The following is a 12,670-nucleotide window of genomic DNA, read 5'->3' as shown; positions in this document are numbered from 1 at the left end:
GTGATTTAGACGTGAGACAATAGCCTATAACACATGGCACTGATTTCATAATTAAAAATCTTCCATTTTATAATGAAGCTGAATTTTAGCAAAGCAAAATAAAAAAAATCACACAATCTCATACAAGTCCTGGAATCTCAAACAAGATGAAATGGACATACCAAATATTTTGTTGATATGATCGTAGGGTTTGTTGTTGTTGTTTTTTGTTTTTTTTTCCTCTTCTTTGCTAACACACAATATATAAATACACTTTCTATATGTATTTCCTCTCCGTATTAGAAAATGAGAAAAGTGGGTTGTTTTGAAAGAACATTCAAGAAACTATAGTACAGAAAATCAGCCTAAAGTCTGAGATGCTGCCTGTGTGGTTAGTGCCCAGGATCAATTTCTCCAACAAACTTAAGAATCCTTGAAAATATAAGCTTAAGGGACATAATGACATCATATAGCTGTACGTGTACTTCACTAAGCCGCTATGAAACCAAACATGCATTTTTATTTTACAGTGCACTAATTTTCAGATTTACAACAGTATTTTAAAAAAGCAAAACAGTGTTATGCCTGCTTTTAGTTTCCAGGAGATTATCCAGTTCACAACGGCATTGCATCAAACAGGTTGGCTAAGCTGCTACACGGCATTTGATATGTTCAAGATTACTTCAGCTGCTGTATATTATTATGCATATAGCTTTAGAAAACTAAAAGGTAAATTTTAAAACCTAAAGATATTTCTTGTTTAAATTTGCTTTTAATCTCTAGAAAAAGTCTGATTATTTGCATGTATTGTAAAGTAGAAAGAAATATGCTTACCGGCATTAAATACAGTGCAATATATTTTACGTAATTATGTGTGTGTCTTGTATTTTAAATAGTGCTCTTCTTGCATAATTTCTCCACACATTATACACAGTATTCCTTGAAGAGTCAGTATATCCAGCATATTCAGAACACACCTATGCTCCAAATATTTAGGCTGCTACGAGATGTTAAGGGAGCTGCTTCCTGAAACAGGTCACACACTGTTGCTTTTCTACAAAAATTAGGTGGTACCTTAATTAATGCCAAACTGCAGTGGAATTCCACGTAAGCACTTCTGACATTCACTAGTCTGCAGTGAGTTACTTGTGATCAGTGCTATTACAGTGAAGACCAAATGAACTAATAATGCAGGCATACTTATAAAGAAGTACTAGCAAGGAGTGCAGTAGAACACATATGATTAAATACTGTATGATGAAAGGCATTACGTGCTCAGCGGGAAGAAGCAAAATTCAGTCTCTGTAGCTCCACACTTGTAAGCACAGTGTTGGTTATTATCACACAGGTTTCATATTTGAACAAGTCACATGCATATGTTCTTACAGGAGCAAGTCTTTAGGATCACTAATTATAGTTTAACTTTCCAGGTAGAGAAAATATGCTGTACAAAGAAGCAATATTTTGTGACAACATTTGGAAGGTCTCCTACACGGTGAGTCTTTCTGAGTTCCTATAATGTTAAAACATCTCACAGACAGGAGACTGGAAATGGAAAAAGCATCCAATTCTCCTAGAGCATGCTATCCTGAGTGATGCTGCCTTGCAGCAGACACTGTGGTCTCTAGCTGGAATGAAACTGTGAAATGCAGCAACCTGCCAGTAGCTAATAAATTACTGCTTTGTAACCTTCCAAAGATAGCCTGCCTCTACCTTATTTAGAGCTTTTTGTTCAGCTGTAATGCGCCGCAACAATTCAGTAGTTCATATCTATTACAGATTTAGTAAGATGTGAAAGCATACATAGTTTTAATCCAATGTAATTATTTTTATGCCTACAACTCGAAAAAACACGGAAATGAATTTATAGTTATTTTGTAGTCTGTGGGAATTGTGTTTATAAATGTTGAAAGAGCTTTTGGCAAATGTGAAAGTTAAAGCAAGAAAACAGCTTCTCTCTTCTCCTTATCTGGTTTGCAAGCAGGAATTATTATTCCAGGTTGTCCAGGTTGTCATCCACGCACATTTCCAGCAGCTCCACCAAAATCACTCAATTCATTCCACATTCAGGAAAAAGAAATAAGAATTTGCCCTCTAGTTTTTGCCTAGTTCTTCACTGTCTCTTTTATTGTCTGCAACTACAAGCATATTATATAGTAATTCTTTGGGTGATTAATACAGATTAATGGATAAAATGAGGACTTACTATGCCTTACCCCTCAGTTCCTTATCTCCAGCCAGAAATGCCTATACAGCATAATGAAAGTGCACCCATCTTTATATGTGCATCGCATGCTCAAAGTTTTGTTGTTGCTGTTTGTTGAACAGCATCAAGCACATGCTAAAACCTGTGTTGGTGATTGACTTCTGTGTTTTCCAGGGCTGGAACACATCACTACTCTCCCAAATTGATTTTTTTGGGTTCTTAGGAAAATCATTCTACTTTCTACTAACATTTGCATGCTACATCAAAGTTTGTTAGGTCTACATGCAGTATTCCTGTCAAGTTCTCATAGTTCCCCTTATATTTCGATGTCTCAGTTTGCTTTGATTTGACGAACTAAATCATTTTGCATTTTTTTGGTATTAAATTTTTATTACATTACTGCACTCTATTTCAATGCATTCTAGACAGATAAACTAAATGTATCTAATTTGCTCTTTTTAAAAATATCCCTTTCAAGTTTCTAATTTAAATGTGATGATTTTGATTTGGAAATAAGTGAATGACAGCAACTGAAGTTATCTGTAAAATCAATAGCACAACACAGACTGGTGCCAGGAAACTAACCTACTTATGACCTGGAAGAAATATCCTGTATGGAACAACAGTAGTGTCTGACCTGTCTGACCTTGAGATATTTGGAGTCATCATTTCTAAACAACCAGCAAGAGTAAAACTCACTGTCACCGAGTAACAGCACTTTTAACTGAGTGTGTGTTACAACTTTTGCACGTAATTTACAATTTTGAAGATCTAACTAAGAGCTGACACAGGTTTAATCCTAGTATCTGACTTTACCAGATGATGGGGTTCTCTTTCATTCTTGTACTCTATGTTATTGTAGAAATGAGTAACATTTCCAATAAATTATAGATTGACCAGTACTAAAGACTCTTCGAAAACCCGTATTCAGTTATCTCCTACTCAAACCTTTAGGTTTCTGTTAAGTTCCTTTGAAAACCATAGAGTGCCCTCTGTTGATCAAAACAGATTCCTTTAACAGATTAAAGCTCTTCCACAGAAACTCTCATAGGTTCATCTTTTCCAATTCTTCAGTAAAAAAAAAATAAAGCAAATTTTGAAAAAGTGAAGGTATTCACTTATATAGACTGACATTAATATAACGAGGTATAAAGAAAAAATGTAAAACACAAAGTGATCTACTGCATTACCGTATATTTACTCATAATCCCGATGATAAAATGAAAGATAAATACCAGGCAATGCTAGCGGAAAGCAATTACTGTCTATGCATATATGTGTGTATGCATGTGTTCGTTGTTTCTTATGAACGTCCAAGACGTTTATGTACATTTCTATTAATATTATTTAAAATAACATTTTTTCAAGACTTGATGCAAATACTGGTGGAAAATGCCAGAGAACACAGTGAGCAGCAAGAACTGCTTTGTGGATGGTAGTTACTCAATTCTCCTATGTTCTCCCAAAAAACAAAACAGCTGAGCACAGATTTTTTGCTCCTGTGTTGTCTCTGCATGACACAGAAAAATTGATGTTTGCTGGTGACTCTTTGGAACTAACTCCCAGTAAGTCTTGATAAAACAGGAAATTTTATTGTGTTTGTTTGTTTGTTTGTTTGTGCAAGAATTCTTAGAAGGGTGAAAATGGGGGATTTTTTTCATCTTTTTTCCTTTCTCATTTGTTAATTTATTGGCTGAGTGAAAGCTTTCACAAGGCCTGTTTCATATGTTCATTGGTTGAGAATGTCAACACTGAAAGAGAGATTTGCATTAAAAAAATTTTTAAAATAATGAATTCTCACATATTTTATTCAAATGCTCAAAATAGAATCACTCTATCATGAATGTTGAGTTAAATAATAGCATATATTTAATATGCTACTTAATTAAATAGCTCAATTTATTTTGTGCCTCTATGATTGTACAGATAACTATTCACTTGAAGAAGTAATTGGTCTGTGCTATTTTGTAATGAAGGAGGGACGATTTCCATTCTTCTGTAACCATTTGAAGATGTAGTTAAAAAAAAAGAATAATTGTGTAGCCTAATTTCTTTTACTTTATTATGTCTTCAATACTAAGCTAAGTTAAAGAAACAGTTACTAATGCTGAATGTCTGTGTATTCAGCAATACAGGGGTACATATGAAAACATACAAAAAATATATCTTTTGAAGTAGGATAGATTTCTGGTAAATACAGACAGAAAATGTTGTACTAACATTTATTTCCTAATATCAAATATATAAACATCATTCAAAAGTCTGGAAATTAAAGAGGAGAAATACAGAAATCTCATTCTTCAATAATGTGGCCTGCTTTCTTGCTACTTATTCTCCAAGTGTGTTTTTTTCTAATGTTATAATTAAAACATATATTCATGAAACTGAGGTTTTATTAAATTGAGAATATGGTAATACACAATCTTTTTAAGTACATTCATCATACCATTTTTGCATACAATCTTGTTTTTGTCAGGTCCATATATTAAATCTGTTTCATCTGTGAACAGAAACATCTCAACATCTAAAATATATTTTTGTGGAGGGGAAAAAAAAAGAAAAAAAGGAAGAAGAACAAATGTCAAAAGAAAAACACAAGAGTTTTTTAAATTAACAGTCTGTAAGCACTCACAGACATTTTCATTGTTTTCTTTGAAATCTTAATGATTCTATAGTCTCCTATACTCTTTGGTAAATATTATTGAAAAATCAGCTAAATGTTAAAAATAGTATTTTAAAATATACATTAAAATGTTAATATATTAATATTTGTAACATTTTTTAGAAGAGAATTCTCAAATTCATCAAAAACAATACAGTATTACATCACCTGTGTGGAAGAAAGAAGTGCTTTGGGGTGTGCATATGTCAATAAGTTTCCATTCAAATAATCTTTAAAATTTACCTCAAAAATAATGGAATTAATGTGTAGAAATCACTTTCAAGACAGAAGATTCTAATTGCAGACTATTCCCATGACAACACAGGATATTATATATTCCTGTGTTTCCTATGCTTCCTAGCAGCCACGAGAGGGCACTCTGCTTTTGTAACTCGGTGCAACACTTTCCTACATTTTTTAGCTGCGCGCTTTTACCAGCAGTATTAAAACTATTCTCCCATTTCAAAGAAAGGAAAATAATTTTAGTCACTTATTATAATGAAATGATGAAATTCCGGAACCAAGATCCTTAATGTGTGTCTATACTGTCATAATTTTACTCGCTCAGTCATTGTCAATCAAAGTATCTCTATTGTCATTGCACTACTGCCACAGTCACAAACACGTTTTCTTCTGCTGAGTGCATATGATACATCTAAAAAGACAACTGAAGAGATTTATTTATTTATTTATTTGGGGAGAGATTGAACTCTGGGTCAGCATTAAACAGAAAATGGATTCACATTCTTCTGAGTCTCACTGAAATGGAATATTACTGTATTATATTACATGTATTACTTATATTACTTATATTGCCTTCTGCAGTATCTGAGAATGGAGACTATGCTGAAGGAAGATGGTGTAATCATATCTCCAAAAAAATGTCATTTTTGCTCCCAGATATAGTATGACTACAAAATGTTATACATAAAACAGCTAGTTGTAGGGCATCGCTCCTTGTACTCCTGAAAACATCTGCAGTTTTGCATCTGTTCTATTAGGCATTTCAAATACGATATGTAGCTAACCAAACATGACACATTTTTAATATGTTTTCTGCTGTACATTATAAGTAAGGAGTGTTAACAAAAGTTAATAGGTATCTTTTTAAGCTAGACACAGAAGGCTGCTTTGTTTTACGGTATTGTAGAGTATACATATCTTCAGACTACATGAGACTAATTTACCTAGATTTCTAAGTATGATTTCCAGGAAAAATGTTGTCCAGGAAAAGCATGAGGCACACATTTTCATGCCAATGCACTGGTAAGCATTATTCCTTTTCAGAAGCACGGAATGCTTTTCCCTGGGAGCCACATCACAGAGAGTGAACAAATGTTGATGTCTTCCAAGTCTCCAGCAGTCATTTTTTTTTGCCAGCCAGTCTCCATCTGGATGGCCTTTGTCCACAGTTTATCATCATGCTCTTATCAAGCAAGCTCTGCCCCATAACTGAGTGCTGGCATATGGTGTACAACATGAAGATGAATTAGCATTCACTCTGTGTTTATGGTTTATCTATGGCATATTTTAGATGTTTACCACCTTTGCACCAAACTTCAGTTTGAAGATTCAAGACAGTGAGTAGGTTTTCCCCACGAAATTATACCCTCTGGAGACCTTCCAAGACAATTTCCACAGCAACTAACGCTCTGGTGTTAATGAATCTGCTTTTTCAACCCTAAATTGCTTAAAGTTCAATCTTGGGTTACATTCCTCAACAAGGCAGACTAGGTTCTGCATGCAAGAATTTCTGGCACAATCTGTTAGAATAGCACCCTATGGAATTCAGAAGGTGTAGGAAGGGATTTTGTATAACAATGACAACCAACCAAGAATCATGAATTTGATAACATAACTGGTGTTTTCTACTTGACAGCAGCACATCAGTGATTGTTATTTGAGAATGCTATTTGAGACCTCAAGTGTTTACAGACTATTGAAACAAAAGTATGATGCGTTCGCATAGCTCCCACTATGGTTGTATCCTTCTGTTCATTGCATGAAAAGAGAAAAAGGTACTGGGATTTTCATGGTCATATTAATTTTATGTGATCAACTCAATTGTAAGAGAAAGAATTAAAAGCACACTCATTCAAAAATGGAATGCAAAGAGGCATCCATCCCCTGACTCCACCACAGTCCCTGCAGATGTGCGTCAGGCTACTACTTTTGTAAAGTATTTCACATAATTGGTAACCTAAAGTAGGACATTTTCTCTCTAGAGGAGAAGGTAAATTTCGGTTTTGATTTGGTGTGGGGGCAGATTTAGAGGATTAAGTATAGTTTTAGCATCAAAGCAGTTAGGTCAAAATATATCAATGGTTGTTGGGTGAAGCTAGACGCATCCAGATGTTCCTCTCTATCTCTCTGTAATTACATGTGGTAACTCACTACCCAGCAAGTCAGTCATGGCAGGAGGTTACATGAGCCCAGTGCTTCCACTGGCAGAAGCTGTGGAGATGAAGTCTCTCTACCTGCCCAGGCAAATCAGCAGCTGTGTGCTGGACCTTATTGCATATTTGCAATACTTTGTCAGCCAGCTGCTGTCCCAGCCTGGTATCAGTGTTCCTCTGATTTTAAAAGTGACCTTTTTCTGAATTATAGACAAAAGAGAACAAGTAACCTGCAAATAGGAGCAGTTATGGAACTAAAGGCAGCCAATGCTTGCTGAGGGAATATGGTATGATTCGATCTTCTGAAAGGTCACACTCAAGGCTAAGTGCCTTTTCCTTCACTTTGCTCATAAAACATATAACTGGAGGATTGATTTCCTTCATTGCAGAGCTTATCACCTGCACTGCTCAGGGAGGAATTTCCGCTGAGCTATTATCACTTCTTGTTTAAGTACGATTTTGTATTCTTTGCTAACTAAATTATCTGGAAAGGGAAGGCCTTCAGCAATGACTGCAGGGTGGGTGGTTACTGTTGGAAGGTGTATGCTGAATCTGATGGACCAGATCGTTACTTAGGCAGATAAATCTATTCTCTTGTTTGAAACTAGAAACTATGAAGTTGAAAATTGCCCCCAGCTCTAAGTAATGAAAACACAGAATGTTCTATTCATGCTGAATCCATCAAAGGGTAAAAGTATATTAAGTCTCAAGTCAAGCAACTTCCCAATTAGCCAGCAAGGTTTGTATTCATGAAAAATGTAAATTACAGATGAGTGATGAGATCTTGAATGTGTTACTGTTTTGCAGCCTCAGACTTTTTAGCTAGAATGTTAGTAATAAATAATCCTTCTGAGTGCTCACACTGTGAAATTGCTTGCTGTTGTGAATACATCTCTTCGCTATTTGCAGGTGCAGCATGAAAGTACAGGCACTGTTAATCAGCCCTAAAGCAGTGAAATAGGAAAGAAGGGAAGATCCTTTCTGTCAGTGTTTTCCTGAAAACACAGCAAATCTGGACAACATGTTACATTCAGGAACATAACTGTGTACCTGGACATAGGTAAGATGTGTCAGATACTGCTTCCTCTGCTATAAGCCCCCCACTCTCCTCCTATATTTCAGAAAGTTTTTCACTTGATTTAGGAAAGAGTAGTGACATTTTTTGGAGTGAGCAGGGAAAGGCGTTATCACATAGCTACGTGCAAAGGGACCAACACTGCAAGTTCTAGGTAGTCCTTCCCAGTAGGCAGCTCAGCAATTATGCCTCTCTTTCAGGGCACCAATATGCCAGCCTTGAAATGCAGGTGTGCTTATGGTCCACATGCATCACTTCTTGAAGAAAAAACTTGTTTTTTTTTTTTTTTTTTTCCCCTTCTTGTATCCATTTTATGCTTTAGTCCTCTGTAACATATTTAAGTACTTCTAAATTTCAGACATTTAAATTGTGTTCACTGGCCATGTTTGCATGCTAAATTTTGGATTACTCATTGTATAATTACATTTTAAAATTATGTCTAGCAGACCTCTTAGAAGTAATTCACAGATTCCCTGGGGAGCTGCAGACTATCCCAGATGATGTCTGTATCCCCTGTTATTCCATTTATTTTCTCCTTTACAGAGGGGGGGGTCATGCAGAACTTAGAGTCAATCTAATTCGTGTTGCAAGTATTTATGTTACGCATAAAATACTGCAAATATATACATATAGTTGAGAAAAAGTTTTATGCAAGTAGTTTTGTCTTTATTTCCTTCTGTCAATAATCTCTGTATGACTTTCCAGTTAGTTTCACACCACTGTCTAACCCATACCCTCTTGTCTTGTGCTTGCTTTCAGAGTTGTCAGAGTGTACCCTGCATGGCTGAGTAATGCATGTCAAGATGTTTGACAAAAGAAGTCTTACAGGTTTATAAGGAACAATACAGCTTAGGAAAGCATATTCCAGTGGCTCTGTCTGTATTTTCCAGTTCTAGAATAGAAATGTTGTATATAATTTGCACATTATTGTATATTGCCATTTTCTTTTCATATGACAATCTTTGTCTAGCTTGCTACTACAGGCTATATGTTGCACATGTCAGGTTTCTTCCTTCCAGGTCTAGCAGAAGAGCAGATGATCTTGATGTAACAGTAAGTTGTTTCTTCACTTTCTGAAGGGAGAGAGGGCTATTTGAAAAAGGCAGGAGATCTCAGCAAAAGGCACAAGGATTTTGAAATATATGTTAGTTCTTCTGGCTTTACATGTTCCACTTGGTAGCTCTGTTCTATAGTTCCTGTGGAGTAATATGGGGACGATAATATCAGAAGCCTAGCATATAGGTCTGGTGAGCTTTCTTTCACTCAGCTTCATGAGGTTCTCTGAGAACATTGGTGGCATCAGTGAAATGGCAATTTTTTCCTTTCTCTTTACTGTTATTTTCCTGGAAATCACAATGCTTTAATAAAAATAATTTACATTCACTAAAAATAAGGAAAATAATGGAATATTTTGCAATTGAAATTGCTTTCTGTTTGCCAAAATCCCAGCAATCAATCCTCACACATACAAAAACAATTTGTCAAATCTATGACAGTTATGCATTGAGAAATCACTGATCTTTCACATGGTTATTGTTATTCATTTAAAACACTTCTGTCAGTTGTGTGCAATAACATCTCGCATCTACATTTACTGTAGCAAAATAAAAAACAAACTAAATTATCATTACATTTCTATTACCTCAAGATCTGTGGTGTTTTTTTTCCAACCCTCTTATTAAGCAGAATAGGTCTGGTTTAGCTGCAGGGTTAGATATCTTCATCAAAACATCTACCACTGCAATAGAAGTTGCATGTACTTCATGATCTTTTCTCTTTTAGCCAATGCTATCTTATTTTTCAAGTTAGTTCTTTCCTGTTAGACTTGTACTTCAGGTGCATTGCTTTAACGAAGTTACAGAACTGAAACATTAACATCTCTTTTGTATATTCATAAAAATCTTGAGACAGTTTTAAGTCTGATATTACAGGTATAAGTTCATTGTGCCTCATTTCCAGGTAGTAAATTCCATTCTTTGTATCTTCATTAATTGTTGGCTCCAACTGACTTCAGCTGCTGTTTTCAATTTATGGTCTGAGGTCTAAGGAAGTATGGACTATTTCTGAGACTTTCAGAAAAGCTAAATAACTTTGTCATGAGATTAAAATATATTTTGCAAACATCTTCAATGGAAGACATGAGGAGACAAATTGGAAAGGGTTTAAAATCATTGTGATATAGAATATTGAGTCAAATTTAGCTTGGTTCTGTATCAGATTTACACTACACTCTACAAAACATTTTCTTCCTTCACGAAGATGAGAAAAGGAATATGATAGTATTTCAGAGTAAAGTCCTTTAAATCCATGTGATTAGACAGCCACCATAATCAAGCCATGGCAACTGAACTTCAATAACATACAAATTCAATTAAGGAGGAATCATGTAAATCTGGATCAGTGACTAAGGTACCATAAAAGTTTCATTCCAAAGGGGGAATGATTTTAAACTGAGACAGGGTAGATTTAGGTTAGATATTAGGAGAAAGTTTTTCACACAGAGGGTGATGACACACTGGAACAGGTTGCTCAAGGAGGTTGTGGATGCTCCATCCCTGGAGGCATTCAAGGCCAGGCTGGATGTGGCTCTGGGCAGCCTGGTCTGATGGTTGGTGACACTGCACATAGCAGGGGGGTTGAAACTAGGGGATCTTTGAGGTCCTTTTCAACCCAGGCCATTCTATGATTCTATGATTCATTTCACTGTCTAACAGTATTAAAATGTGGCTTGGCCTTAATCTTTATATGTTAACTCTTCTTATGAATGATGTATTTCCTATGCCATTTGCAATGAAGCTTGGTCATATCCCCTGTGGAAAAAAAAAAAAAAAAGAATAAAATTTTCATATGTTTTATTTCAAACTGATTACTTCACTTGTTTTTCCATCATCATTCACAGGGGCTGAGGCATCTTTTCAGAAGAACTGGAGGTTTGTGGCCAGTAATCTGCAATAAAAGCATTAATTAACTGAGGAAAGCAAAATTTAAAAAGATATTCAAAACTATTTTCTGCTAGAGGCATTTCTTTGGCTACTTTACAAATCATCTGAGGAAAGCAATCTAATTTCAGTGATTTCTTTCTTAAGAAAGATTTTCACATACTTATTTAAAAATGTCTTTGAAGTGAGAGGAAGAGAACAGGAAATCTGCAGATATTATCAACACTCTCTTTTAAAGACATGAAGAAATTTAAAGGAAATAGTGCTGCCTTCCATCAAACAACTTTTTTTTTTTTTTTTTTTTTTTAATTAATAGCAGCTTTTATCACCTTGAAGAACTTCTGGAGGTGTAGCTGGTTGCCTGTATTTCTAAGGTACCAAAAGTTCTGGTAGGACAGACAGAAGACAAAGTTTTGTCAATCTTACAAGGAAGATGTGAAAGCTGGAAGAGATGTGTCTTAGAATATGACTGGTTTACACTCATTTGAACAGCTAGCTCTTGAGTGCCTCACTATTACTGCAGAGAACATAAGAGTCTCACAACATTTAAATCACTTTCCTTTTTTAATACTGTTATTTTAATCAGTCTTGCTTAAGATCTGTCTGCATCAGAAAGTTAGAATGAAATACGCAAGGCTTTGGGTTTCGAATGGAAAGCATCATCTCCCATTTGATGTTATTTTTTTTTTTTTTTTGAAACTTCACCATGCTAACATTTAAAAAATCAGTGAGGATATCTCTACATTTCTTTGAATGTGAGACACAAAACCTCATGGTTTACTCTCTTACTTAACCAAAAATCACACTTTGTCAAAATGAAACCAAATCAAAATTTGTTCTGTTGCTGAATTCCTATAGGATTTTGTATTTAGACTCTGTAGTTTGCAGATGAAGTTACACTGCTTTGGGTTGTCCCAGTAATGTACTTACAGCATAAATCATACAATAGATTCCTTTCTATTTGCAGATTATTCGTGTCTAAGATGAAGAGCTTTTTCCATAATATTTGTTAGCTCTTCTTACATATATGTACACGTGTGTGTGTGTGTAAAGTAATTTGCAGAGATTGATGATGCAGGCAGGGCCAATGATGCATTTTCAGATTTTTTGTGTTTTATTATTTTAGTCAGTGTGCTAACCAAATGAACTACAGCATTTAACAAGGATATTTCATTTCACTGAAATACTTGTCAACATATTCAACATGATTTATACCAGACTTTCAGTAACTTGCATGAAAAGTTAAGCTTGAAGGATTATAAAGTCCTCTAAGTTCTTTCTTGCTGGAGGGAAACATTCAAAATATCTGGAGGTTAGTAACATATAAGGAGTAAAACAGGCTGACCAATCCTAAGTGACCTTGAAACTGATTAAGTTTGTCATCCAGATGCTGAAAAAAAAGAATCTTCCAGT

The 12,670-nt window shown here is 35.1% G+C and overlaps 1 long non-coding RNA gene across 1 annotated transcript; it reads left to right on the top strand.

Moving 5' to 3' along the window:
- The first annotated feature begins 1,409 nt into the window (after nucleotides 1-1,409).
- LOC149917494 (uncharacterized) lies at nucleotides 1,410-9,678 on the top strand. Its single transcript, XR_016467482.1, has 3 exons — nucleotides 1,410-1,474; nucleotides 8,153-8,303; nucleotides 9,078-9,678. It is a non-coding gene; the product is annotated as an uncharacterized LOC149917494 (long non-coding RNA).
- The last annotated feature ends 2,992 nt before the right edge of the window (nucleotides 9,679-12,670 follow it).

This window comes from Phasianus colchicus, chromosome 6 (genome assembly GCF_987193195.1).
Source record: "Phasianus colchicus chromosome 6, bPhaCol1.hap1.1, whole genome shotgun sequence".
Taxonomy (NCBI): domain Eukaryota; kingdom Metazoa; phylum Chordata; class Aves; order Galliformes; family Phasianidae; genus Phasianus; species Phasianus colchicus.
The sequence above is the reverse complement of the archived record's forward strand: the minus strand, read 5'-3'. Positions and strand labels throughout refer to the sequence as shown.